This window comes from Bos grunniens, chromosome 12, assembly GCF_055505025.1.
Source record: "Bos grunniens cultivar Pamir isolate PY7600 chromosome 12, Bosgru_T2T1.0, whole genome shotgun sequence".
NCBI lineage: Eukaryota > Metazoa > Chordata > Mammalia > Artiodactyla > Bovidae > Bos > Bos grunniens.
The window spans coordinates 72,417,622-72,430,044 of record NC_141176.1 but is presented as its reverse complement, the minus strand read 5'-3'; positions in this window follow the sequence as shown (position 1 = coordinate 72,430,044).

Genomic DNA, 12,423 nt, shown 5'->3' with positions numbered 1-12,423 from the left:
ATAAAGTCAGTCTCCTTCTCAACCCCTCACACAGGTCCTTCTGTCACTTTACCAAGAAGACTACTTTATTTTTATGATTTTTATTAGAGTATAGTTGATTTACAAAGTTGTGTTAGTTTCAGGTGTACAATAAAGTGAATTAGCCAGATATATACACATATAATCTATTCTTTTTAAAGTTATTTCCCATATATGTCATTCAGTTCAGTTCAGTTCATTTGCTCAGTCGTGTCCGACTCTTTGCGACCCCGTGAATCGCAGCACGCCAGGCCTCCCTATCCATCACCAACTCCCAGAGTTCACTCAAACTCATGTCCATCAAGTCGGTGATGCCATCCAGCCATCTCATCCTCTGTTGTCCCCTTTTCCTCCTGCCCTCCATCCCTCCCAGCATCAGAGTCTTTTCCAGTGAGTCAACTCTTTGCATGAGGTGGCCAAAGCACTGGAGTTTCAGCTTTAGCATCATTCCTTCCAAACAACACCCAGGACTGATCTCCTTTAGAATGGACTGGTTGGATCTCCTTGCAGTCCAAGGGACTCTCAAGTGTCTTCTCCAACACCACAGTTCAAAAGCATCAATTCTTCAGTGCTCAGCTTTCTTCACAGTCCAAATCTCACATCCATACATGACCACTGGAAAAACCATAGCCTTGACTAAACAGACCTTTGTTAGCAAAGTAATGTCTCTGCTTTTGAATATGCTATTTAGGTTGGTCATAACTTTTCTTCCAAGGAGTAAGTGTCTTTTAATTTCATGGCTGCAGTCACCATCTGCAGTGATTTTACAGAGTATTAATTAGAGTTCCCTGTGCTATACTGTAGATACTGTTTAGTTATCTATTTTATATAGCAGTGAGAGGACTCCTTTATAATATTTGAATCATTTACATGTAATGATAGTATTACTCATAATATTACTTCTGTTGATTGAGACCATAAAACAGTTTAAAAAAAAAGAAAAACCCACTATGAGGGACTTCCTGGGTGGTTCAATAGCTGAGACTCCACACTTTCAATGCAGGGGGCCTGGATTCAATCCCTGGTCAGGAAACTAGATTCCACATTCCACAACTAAGACTTCACATGCTGCAACTAAAGTCCTGCCTGTCTCAACTGAGACTGAAGATCCCCTGTGCCCCAACTAAGACCCAGTGCAGACAAAAAAATAAATATTTTTTAAAAATATTATGCATTTAGGAAGAATTAACAAAGTTTTTGCTGCTGTTCAGTATCTAAGTCATGTCTGACTCTGCAACACCATGGACTGCAGCACACCAGGCTTCCCTGTCCTTCATTGTCTCCCAGAGTTTGCTCAAACTCACGTCCATTGAGTTGGTGATGCTATCTAACCATCTCATCCTCTGCTGCCCTCTTCTCCTTTTACCTTCAGTCTTTCCCAGCATCCGGGTCTTTTCCAGTGAGTTAGCATTTTGCATCAGGGGGCCAAACTATGGGAGGTTCAGCTTCAGCTTCAGCATCAATCCTTCCAATGAATATTCAGGACTGATTTCCTTTAGGATTGATTGCTTTGATCTTCTTACAGTCCAAAGGACTCTCAAGAGTCTCCTCTAGCATCACAATCCAAAAACATCCATTCTTCAGCCCTCAGCCTTCTTAAGGGCTTCCATTGTGGCTCAGCTGTTAAAGAATCCACCTGCAGTGCGGGAGATCTGGGTTTGATCCCTCGGTTGGGAAGATCCCCTGGAGAAAAGAACGGCTACCCATTCCAGTAATTCCAGTATTCTGGTCTGGATAATTCCATCAATTGTACAGTTCATGGGGTCACCAAGAGTCAGACATGACTGAGCAACTTTCACTTCACAGCCTTCTTAATGGCCTAACTCTTACGTCCTTACATGACTACTGGAAAAAACATAGCTTTGACTATATGGACTTCTGTTGGCAACATGATGTATCTGCTTTTTAATATTCTGTCTAGGTTTTTCATAGCTTTCTTCCAAGAAGCAAACATCTTTTAATTTCATAGCTGCAGTCACTGTTCAAAGTAATTCTGGAAACAAAGAAAATAAAATCTGTCACTGCTTCCACTTTTTACTATATATGTGCCATGAAGTGATGGAACAGGATGCCATGATCATTGTATTTTGAATGTTGAATTTCAAGCCAGCTTTTTCACTCTCCTCTTTCATCCTCATCAAGAGATTCTTTATCTCCTCTTCACTTTCTGCCATTAAAGTGATATCATCTGCCTATCTGAAGCTGCTGATATTTCTCCTGGCAATCTTGATTCTAGCTTGTGAGTCATCCAGCCTCGCATTTTGCATAATGTACTCTCCATATAAAATAAATAAACAGTGACAATATACAGCCTTTTCATACTCCTTTCCCAATACTGAACCAGTCTACTCTTCCACGTTCAGTTCTAATTGCTTCTTCTTGACCTCCATACAGGTTTCTCAGGAGACAGGTACAGTGGTATGGTATTCCTATCTCTTACAGAATTTTCTAGATTGTTGTGATCCACACAGTCAAAGCCTTTCACATAGTCAATGAAACCAATGCTCTTTTGGAATTCCCTTGCTTTCTCTATGATCATATGAATGTTGGCAATTTGATCTCCAATTACTCTACCTTTTCTAAACCCAGCTTGTACATCTGAAAGTTCCCAGCAAACATACTGTTGAAGGATTTTGAGCACAACCATCAGTTCAGTTCAGTTGCTCAGCCGTGTCTGACTCTTTGGCACCCCATGAATAGCAGCACACCAGGCCTCCCTGTCCATCACCAACTCCCAGAGTTTACTCAAACTCATGTCCATTGAGTCGGTGATGCCATCCAGCCATCTCATCCTCTGTCGCCCCTTCTCCTCCTATCCCCAATCCCTCCCAGCATCAGGGTCTTTTCCAATGAGTCAACTCTTTGCACAACCTTACTAGCATGCAAAATGAGTGCAATTGTGTGGTAGTTTGAACATTCCTTGGCATTGCCCTTCTTTGAGACTAGAATGAAAACTGACCTTTTCCAGTCCTATAGCCACTGCTGAGTTTTCCAAATTTGCTGGCATATTGAGTGTAGCACTTCAACAGTATCTTCTTTTAGGATTTTAAATGCTCAACTGGAATTCCATTACCTTCACTAGCTTTGTTCATAGTAATCCTTTGAAATTAAGACCCTCTTGACTTCACACTCCACGATGTCTGGCTCTAGGTGAATGACCATGCCATCATGGTTATCCAGGTCATTAAGATCTTTTTTGTACAGTTCTTCTGTGTATTCTTGTCATCTCTTCCTAATCTCTTCTGCTTCTCTTATCATTTCTGCCCTTTATCATATTAATCCCACCTGGATTGAGATATACTTGACAGTATTATATAGGTGAAGTTCATGTCATTATTCAGATTTTTGTCCCTATGGCTTCAATTATCATTATGTAATTTCACTTTCTATATCCAATGTAGTTGCAATTGAAACCACAAAAACAAGGCAACGGGTTCTAAGAGGTAGCGCTTTTGAATCTAAATTGTGGTGGATTCATTTTGATATTTGGCAAAACTAATAAAATTATGTAAAGTTTAAAAATTAAATAAAATTTAAAAATAAATAAATCAATCAAAATTGATTAACTAAAAAAAAAATAAAATAAAATATGACTCTCACTGTTCCATTATTAATGACTAAGATTCAGTGTTATTAGTATGGAGTAGTTAAGGACAGTGAATTCATGCCACATTCCAATAGCTGCTCACCTGGTACCCACACAACAGTGAGGATACTGTTTTTGTAACAGAGAATCTTTCTCATTCCAGTACACCAGACCCCTACAAACAAGAGATGCAAGTAGACTCAAAGCTAAAATCTAAGCTGTACAAAAAGCTTAATAGTAAACTTGATTCTCAACTCCTAACTACAGGACACTACCTGGAATGTTCAGAAGATCAGTTTGCTACAGTTGTATAGACCCTCAAACCATTCAATAAAAATAAAAAATAAAAGATCTCAACAAAGACCTACTGCAAATAAATAAACTATTCAAAGCAATCTACAGATTCAATGCAATCCCTATTAAATTACCAATGGCATTTTCCACAGAATTAGAACAAAATATTTTATATTTTGTATGGAAACACAAAATACCATGAATAGCTAATGCAGTTTTGAAACAAACAAAGAGGAAAAATGAAGCTGGGAGGAATCAGGCTCCCTGTCTTTAAACTATACTACACAGCTACAGTAATTGAAACAGTATGCTACTGGCACCAAACCCAGAAATACAGATCAATGGAACCAGATAGAAAGCCCAGAGAAAAACCCATGCACCTGTGGTCACCTATGGCAAAGGAAGCAAGAATATCTGGTGGAGAAAAGACAGTTTCATCAGTAAGTGTTGCTGGGAAAACTGGACAGCTACTTGTAAAAGAATAAAATTAGAACATTCCCTAACACCATACATAAAAATAAATTCAAAATAGATTGCGTACATAAATATAAGAACAGACACTACAAAACTCTTATATGAAAACAAAGAGAGAACTCTCTCTGATATAAAGTGCAGTAAGCTCTTTATTGACCCACCACCTAGGGCAATGAAAATAAAATTAAACATAAAAATTTGGTTTAAAGCTTAAAAGCTTAAAGCTTTTAAACTTTATCCCTAATAAAGCTTAAAAGCTTTTTCATGGCAAAGAAAATCATAAAAATGCCAAAAACAACCTGCAGAATGGGGGAAAATATTTGCCCAACAAAGTGACTGACAAGGAATTACTCTCCAAAAGAATACAGCTCATGCAGCTCAATATCAAAAATAAAGAAACAACCCAATCCAAAAAATGGGCAGAAGGTTAAAACAGACAGTCTCCAAAGAAGACATACAGATGGCCAAAAAGCATGTGACAGATGATCAAATCTCTAATTATTAGAGAAATGAATATCAAAACTACAGTGAGGTTTCAACTTACACCAATCAGTATGACCATCAGCAAAAAGTCTACAAACAATAAATACTGGATAGGATGTGGAGAAAAGGGAACCCCCCAACACTGTTGGTGGGAAGGTAAACTGGTACAAACACCATGGAGAATAATACGGAGATTCCTTTAGAAACCTAAAAATAGAACTACCATATGACCCAGCAATCCCACCCCTGGGCATATACCCAGAGAAAACCATAGTTCTAAAAGATACATCCATCCTAATGTTTACTGCAGCACTATTTACAATAGCCAGGACATGGAACAAACCTCAATGTCCATCAACAAGCAATGGTTATGGAAGATGTGGTACCATACATACAATGGAATATTACCCAGCTATAAAAAGGGCAAAATAATGCCACTTGCAGCAACATGGCTGAACCTAGAGATTTTAGTACTGAGTGAAGTAAGTCAGACAGAGAAAGATAGAGTATGATGTCACTTATATATGGAATCTAACAAAAACGCTGCAAATTAACTTAACCTACAAAACAGAAGTAGAGTTACAGATGTAGAAAATAAACTTATGGTTACCAGGGGAAAAGGCAGGGGTGGGATAAATTGGAAGACTGGGATTGACACATGCATACTATTATATGTAAAATACTAAATGGATAGGAAAAAGCAAGAGAGTTCCAGAAAAACATCTATTTCTGCTTTATTTATTATGTCAAAGCCTTTGACTGTGTGGATCACAATAAACTGTGGAAAATTCTGAAAGAGATGGGTATACCAGACCACCTGATCTGCCTCTTGAGAAACCTCTATGCAGGTCAGGAAGCAACAGTTAGAACTGGACATGGAACAATAGACTGGTTCCAAATAGGGAAAGGAGTACGTCAAGGCTGTATATTATCACCCTGCTTATTTAACTTATATGCAGAGTACATCATGAGAAACGCTGGACTGGAAGAAACACAAGCTGGATTCAAGCTTGCCGGGAGAAATATCAATAACCTCAGATATGCAGATGACACCACCCTTATGGAAGAAAGTGAAGAGGAACTCAAAAGCCTCTTGATGAAAGTGAAAGTGGAGAGTGAAAAAGCTGGCTTAAAGCTCAACACTCAGAAAACGAAGATCATGGCATCTGGTCCCATCACTTCATGGGAAATAGATGGGGAAACAGTGGAAACAGTGTCAGACTTTATTTTTCTGGGCTCCAAAATCACTACAGATGGTGACTGCAGCCATGAAATTAAAAGATGCTTACTCCCTGGAAGGAAAGTTATGACCAACCTAGATAGCATATTCAAAAGCAGAGACATTACTTTGCCAACAAAGGTCCATCTAGTCAAGGCTATGGTTTTTCCTGTGGTCATGTATGGATGTGAGAGTTGGATTGTGAAGAAGGCTGAGCACCGAAGAATTGAGGCTTTTGAACTGTGGTGTTGGAGAAGACTCTTGAGAGTCCCTTGGACTGCAAGGAGATCCAACCAATCCATTCTGAAGGAGATCAGCCCTGGGATTTCTTTGGCGGGAATGATGCTGAAGCTGAAACTCCAGTACTTTGGCCACCTCATGCAAAGAGTTGACTCATTGGAAAAGACTCTGATGCTGGGAGGGATTGTGTGCAGGAGGAGAAGGGGACGACAGAGGATGAGATGGCTGGATGGCATCACTGACTCGATGGACCTGGGTCTGTGTGAACTCCGGGAGTTGGTGATGGACAGGGAGGCCTGGCGTACTGCAATTCACGGGGTCACGAAGAGTCGGACACGACTGAGCAACTAAACTGAACTGAACTGAATAAGGAACTACTGTAAAGTACAGGGAATTCTTTAATGACATATATGGGGAAAATATAAAAAAGAGTGGCTTTATGTCCAGCAGATTCATTTGCTGTGCATCTGAAACCAAGACAACAGTGTAAATCAACCATATCCCAATAAAACATAAAAAGAAAAGAATGGACTGAATAAGTCAAAGCAGGGGCCCAAGGCACCACAGCTGTGTTGGAGCAGGCACGTTCATACCTGGTCTTTGCTCCTAAAGATTCCGAAAGCCAAAGACAGACATTCTTTTCTAAAGCACAATGTATGTGAAGTATCTATTAAAATGCAAATTACTAAAAAAATGATACATGCACCCCAATGTTCATGGTGTACAGAACAAGAATCTTTAAAAAAGTGGAGCTATGCATAATAGATTCACTTGGCTATACACCTGAAGTTAACACATTGTAAATCAATCAAATTTTCTTAAAAACAAGGTCTCAACAACGACCTACTGTAAATAAATAAATAAATGGAAAAGAGATAAAAGTTCTGATCAAGACACAAATGACTTCACATGGACACACTGAGGAGTCACATGCAGCAAACACTTTAATACAATTCACTAGAACAAAAGAGTACATATTAGACAAGATGGCAAGAGTTTAAAAACTACAAACAAGCTATAAACTGTAAACACACCACAAATATCCACATCTGTACTTACTTTCTACCAGAGTCAGGGCCCCAAAGGCAACAACAGTGACAAAGATGGCACAGGTGACATCCAGATACACAGAGAGCCATCGGGACGTCGTCAAAAGCAGGAACCAAGCCTCTGCATTTGTGAATCATAATAAGTGTAATTCATAAACAGAAAAACCATGTTAGCTGCTTCTCATGAGGGAGAGCATTTTCTCAGCTGAGCTACAGAAGATTTTACACGAGGCCGAAAAGCAATGTTACACACCCAAGAATCCTGGAGATTCCAGAAAACTAGGTTCCAACACAAGACAACATATGGGACACAGAGAATCAGTCCAGGAAGCCAGGATTGAGAACTTCGACACACAGGTTATCAACAGAAATAGGATCATAAGAGAGAAGGCAGTAAATCATCTCATTGGTGTGCTCCCTGCAGTGCTGGGCCTCAGCGTGAAGATCATCTTCTCACAGGTGGACTGCTCCCAGCTCTCTGACAGCTGAGAGCACAGCTCACACTGTTTCCAGCACCTTCTGCCCTCACTACAGGGCACTGCAGTGTTTATTCTTAAGGGCCAGGGTTTACATGACCATCAGCTAACAGGATCTGCATGTGACTTTCAAAATGCCATTTTATCTTCAAAATACAATATTATTGTAAAGTTTGACCAGGATTTCATAGACTTAGAGGAAATTCTGAATTTTCTACCTAGGAAAAACAAATTCACCGATACAAAGTATAATCAAGTGGGCTGCCAATCAGGAAATTATTTTTGTCAATCATGTCTGCTACTCTCCATGCTCTGAAAATAGTTGGCAAACCACCGTCTGGGGGCCAAGAAGAGGGACCACCTGGTTCTAAAAAGAAAGTTTTATTGGAACGCAGCCATTGGCTGATGTATTATCTTTGCCTGTCTTTCTGCTACAACAGCAAAGGTGAGTAGTTGAAACAAAGACAGCACACAAAGCCTACAATATTTCCTATCTGGATCTTTGCAAAAAAGAAAAGTTTGCTGACTTCTGACCTAAAGAGACAGAAATCCACACAGTAATGTGATGGAAGGACCATGCAAGCCAGTCAGGGGAGAAAAGCAGGGCTGTGAGGGGGGAAGGGGGAGCACAGAGGGGATGCAGAGAGGAAGGGGTAGGGGAGGCAGGTGTGCAGAGGGGGAGGAGGGGCGGCATAGAGAGAGATGCTGGCCAGCAAGACCACCCGAGAGGGAGGTCAGGCCTCAGAAGGCAGCACATCCCATCTTGAAATCATTTCCAGAAATTTACAGACCTGAGTGGAAATCCTGGTATGTATCAAACAGCTTCTGAAAACCCTGTTCAGCTTTGCACACCCGGATGGTCCAGAGTCCCCGGAGAGAAGATGCTAAGTGGGAAAACACCAGGCTCTGAGCTGGGGAAGCAGAGACGGATACATGACAGAGAAAGTCAGGGAGGCTGGATGTGAGGAAACTCACTGTCTCCTAGGCTCTGTGGTCACATGTCTTGCCACAGGGAATCCTCCATGTGACCCTAAACTCCTGTTCACACCAAGCTTTACTTTAACAACCTGGCAATGAAAGATTCTCTTTGAAACTACCTTTGACCAAATTCAAATCACAGCTAGATTTAGACAAAGAATATCTTAACTAGCTCATTCATCAAGATCCTCTCAAACACGCCTCCCTCCAAAATCTTCTGGCATCTCTCCAGATAAAAACTGCTCACAATTTTTTAAAAAATATATTGAAGTATAGTGATTTACAATAATGTGTTAGTTTCAGGTATATAGTATAGTCGTTCAGTTATTTTTTTATAGTCATTAGTTATTTTTTCCAGATTATGTTCCATTACAGGTTATTACAAGATACTGAATAAAATTTCCTGTGCTTTACAGTAAATCCTTGTTGCTTATTTATTTGACATATCAATAGTGGTGTGTCTGTTAACCCCATACTTCTAATTTGTTCCTCCCTCCCTCCCAGTCCCCTCTGGTAACTGTAAATTTGTTTGTTTTCTATGTCTCTATTTATATTTTTATACAGATTCATTTGTATTACTTTTAGATTCCATGTATAAGTGATAAAATATTTTTCTTTCTCTGACTTACTTTACTAAGAATAATATTCTCTAAATCCATCCATGTTGCTGCAAATGGCAATATTTCATTCTTTTCCATGGGTAATTATTGTTCACTAATTTTTGAATTAGTAGCATTCTAAAATTTAATTCTCATTAGCATCCTCACCACCCTGAATTTTGATGAGCTATCTGTGTGCTGTCTCCACCTTAGATGAGTAACCTAAAGGTTTGGATAGAGTCAGTACATCCCCCACACTGGACCAGAGCCAGATATAGGACAGGGGCGAGATGAGAAAGGAGAGCAGACAGTCTGCCATCTCCCGCATTCGGGGACTCTCCCTGCACCTGCACCAGGAGTCTCTGCGTGGGTCACAGAACACCTGGTTCTGCAATGCCCTTGCCCACAGGACTCATACAACCAAGGATTCTTTGAACAGTCTTGACTTCCACTCTGGGAGCCTGATGGATGTTTTTATAACTGCCCTGCTGGATCTCTGAACTGCGACATCATCTAACACTTCCCCTTTGTACGCTGTTTAGGCAAAGAGCTGAAAGTGATTCATGGTGCTTTTGATCACCCAGTTGTGTGCCTATGTTCTCATTCCAGCTTCCACACTGCTCTCTCTTCACTCTACTGACTAACTTCTTAGCTTCCTATAAATTTGCACTTATAAGAGCAACATAAACTCAGATTGAGCTCATGCTCCACATAACAAAAGGCGAGGGACTCTGTTCAGACCTTTTCTTCAGCCCAGCAGGTGTCCGAACCACCCCCAGAACTCATCAGTCTGGACACTGGGTGCTCACAAGGATGATACAGGTGAATTCCGGGGCCCATCACCCTGTCAGGAGGATGCCGAGAGTCCAGCTCCAGAGAGCACAGAAAACTCACTAGAACCAGGCTCTCACTTCCTGAGCAAATGAGGTAACATCAACACTATTCATCAAAGACAAGGCTTCTGAGCAGGAAGCAGATGTGGCTGTTCCCCTAGGGAGAGTCCTGGAGTGAACTCTTCAGCTTGGCCTCCCTCACCTGCTTCCATCATTAGGAGATCAAAGTGCAGCTGATTCTCTCCAGCAGGGATGGAGGGCAGAGTTGACTAGAAACCAGGTGTCATCTCAGCCTTGAACACCAGGGAACCAAACATCCCATCACCAACCTCACCTCATGCCCAAGAGGGCTGGGGTAATCTGGACCCATGAAAAGCCATCCTGCTTCTCTCAAACCCCATTTAGGGCTGAGCGGGATGCCAGGATGAGTGAAATGGCGGAACTGAAAAGAAAATTAGCTAGAATAGGGGATAGGGGATGTAAGGTTCCGGTGTATGTTGCCCAAAATATCATTTTTCCCATAAGCACTGAGCTCACTGTCCTGAAGCAGACTATGTCACAGTCATGGTACCAGTCCTCAGTCATAGACACACGTAACCCCACAGTTCACAGGACTGATGCCTGTGTTTCCCACAACCCTGAGGACACTTGGGGACACACCCCGCCAGGACTACAGATCTTCCTGGGCAGGAGGACCTTGGGCTGACAGCACTGCTGCAGGTTATATTTCAAGCTATGTGAGACCTGCTAGTTGTGAGTAAGATCATGATTCCCCCATGTTCAAGGTTCCAGTGCCTTTGGTCATGGCCAGCAAGTACTTTACAAGCATTGATTCAAGAAATCCTCATGAGAACCCCAGAGACTGAGGGAGTAAGAGCAATCAGTGGCGAAGATTAACTATATGAACCCACCTAAGTGATAGATCTGGGTGTGAGACCCAACTTTCTGATTCCCAAGGCTATGCTTTTAATCATAACAGCAGTGTCTCAGAGGGAGAATAATCAGGGTGAAGGATGCCCATATGTGATAATGAAGATTTTTCTCCAGATTTTGTTATTTATGTTCAGAAAATCCTCAAATCTTACTCAGCTAACATCCAACAGCCTTCACCACTACTGCACATCTTATTAAGCACCTAAGGTTGAACACAGTTCCTGGGAATTTAGTACGAGAACTCCTTAAAAGAGCAGACTTGATGATGATTCATGGTCCTAATACATCTGACACATGTGCTAACCCTCCCCTAGCAATGTTTGTAGCAGACATTGCTCATTGATTCCAGCACTTTTTCAGACAGAATTTGGATAGGGCTTCATCATTCAGGCACTGCCAAATCAAAAAGCTGGTTAGAGAAATGCAATCAAATGCTACCTTGGTTTTATGTACTTGTCCATCCATGACTGACCATTGTTATGCTCACTTTTGCAAAAATTTGCCCCTCAAAACCCTATTATAATTAGCTACCAATATGCCATGAAGATGAAAATGTCAACCTAAGATTCCAGAAGAATTGATGCTTTTGAACTGTGGTGTTGAAAAGGACTCTTGAGAGTCCCTTGGACTGTAAGGAGATGCAACCAGTCCATCCTAAAGGGAATCAGTCCTAAATATTCATTGGAAGGACTGATGTTGAAGCTGACACTCCAGTACTTTGGCCACCTGATGTGAAGAGCTGACTCATTTGAAAAGACCCTGATTCTGGGAAAGATTAAAGGCAGGAGAAGGGGACGACAGAGGATGAGATGGTTGGATGGCATCACTGACTCAACGGACATAAATTTGAGTAAACTCCGGGAGTTGGTAATGGACAGGGAAGCCTGGCGTGCTGCAATCCATGGGGTCGCAAGGAGTCAGATAGGACTGTGTGACTGAACTGAACTGAACTGAAGCATCCAGAGGCAGTTAGGCAGTAGGATATGAAACTAAACCTCAGGATTCAGTGGTCCTTCAGAGCACAGGGATGAATGAGGCTTATGCCTTCTGGTCGTAGCAGTCAGGTGTCCTTTTTTTGGCTGGTGACTCCAGCAGGGGCCTTAAGATATACTCTCACTCACTCAGTCGCTCAATTGTGTCTGACTCTTTCTGACCCAGTGGACTGTAGCCCATCAGGCTCCTGTGTTCATGGGATTACCCAGGCAAGAATACTGGACTGGGTTGCCATTTCCTCTTCCAGG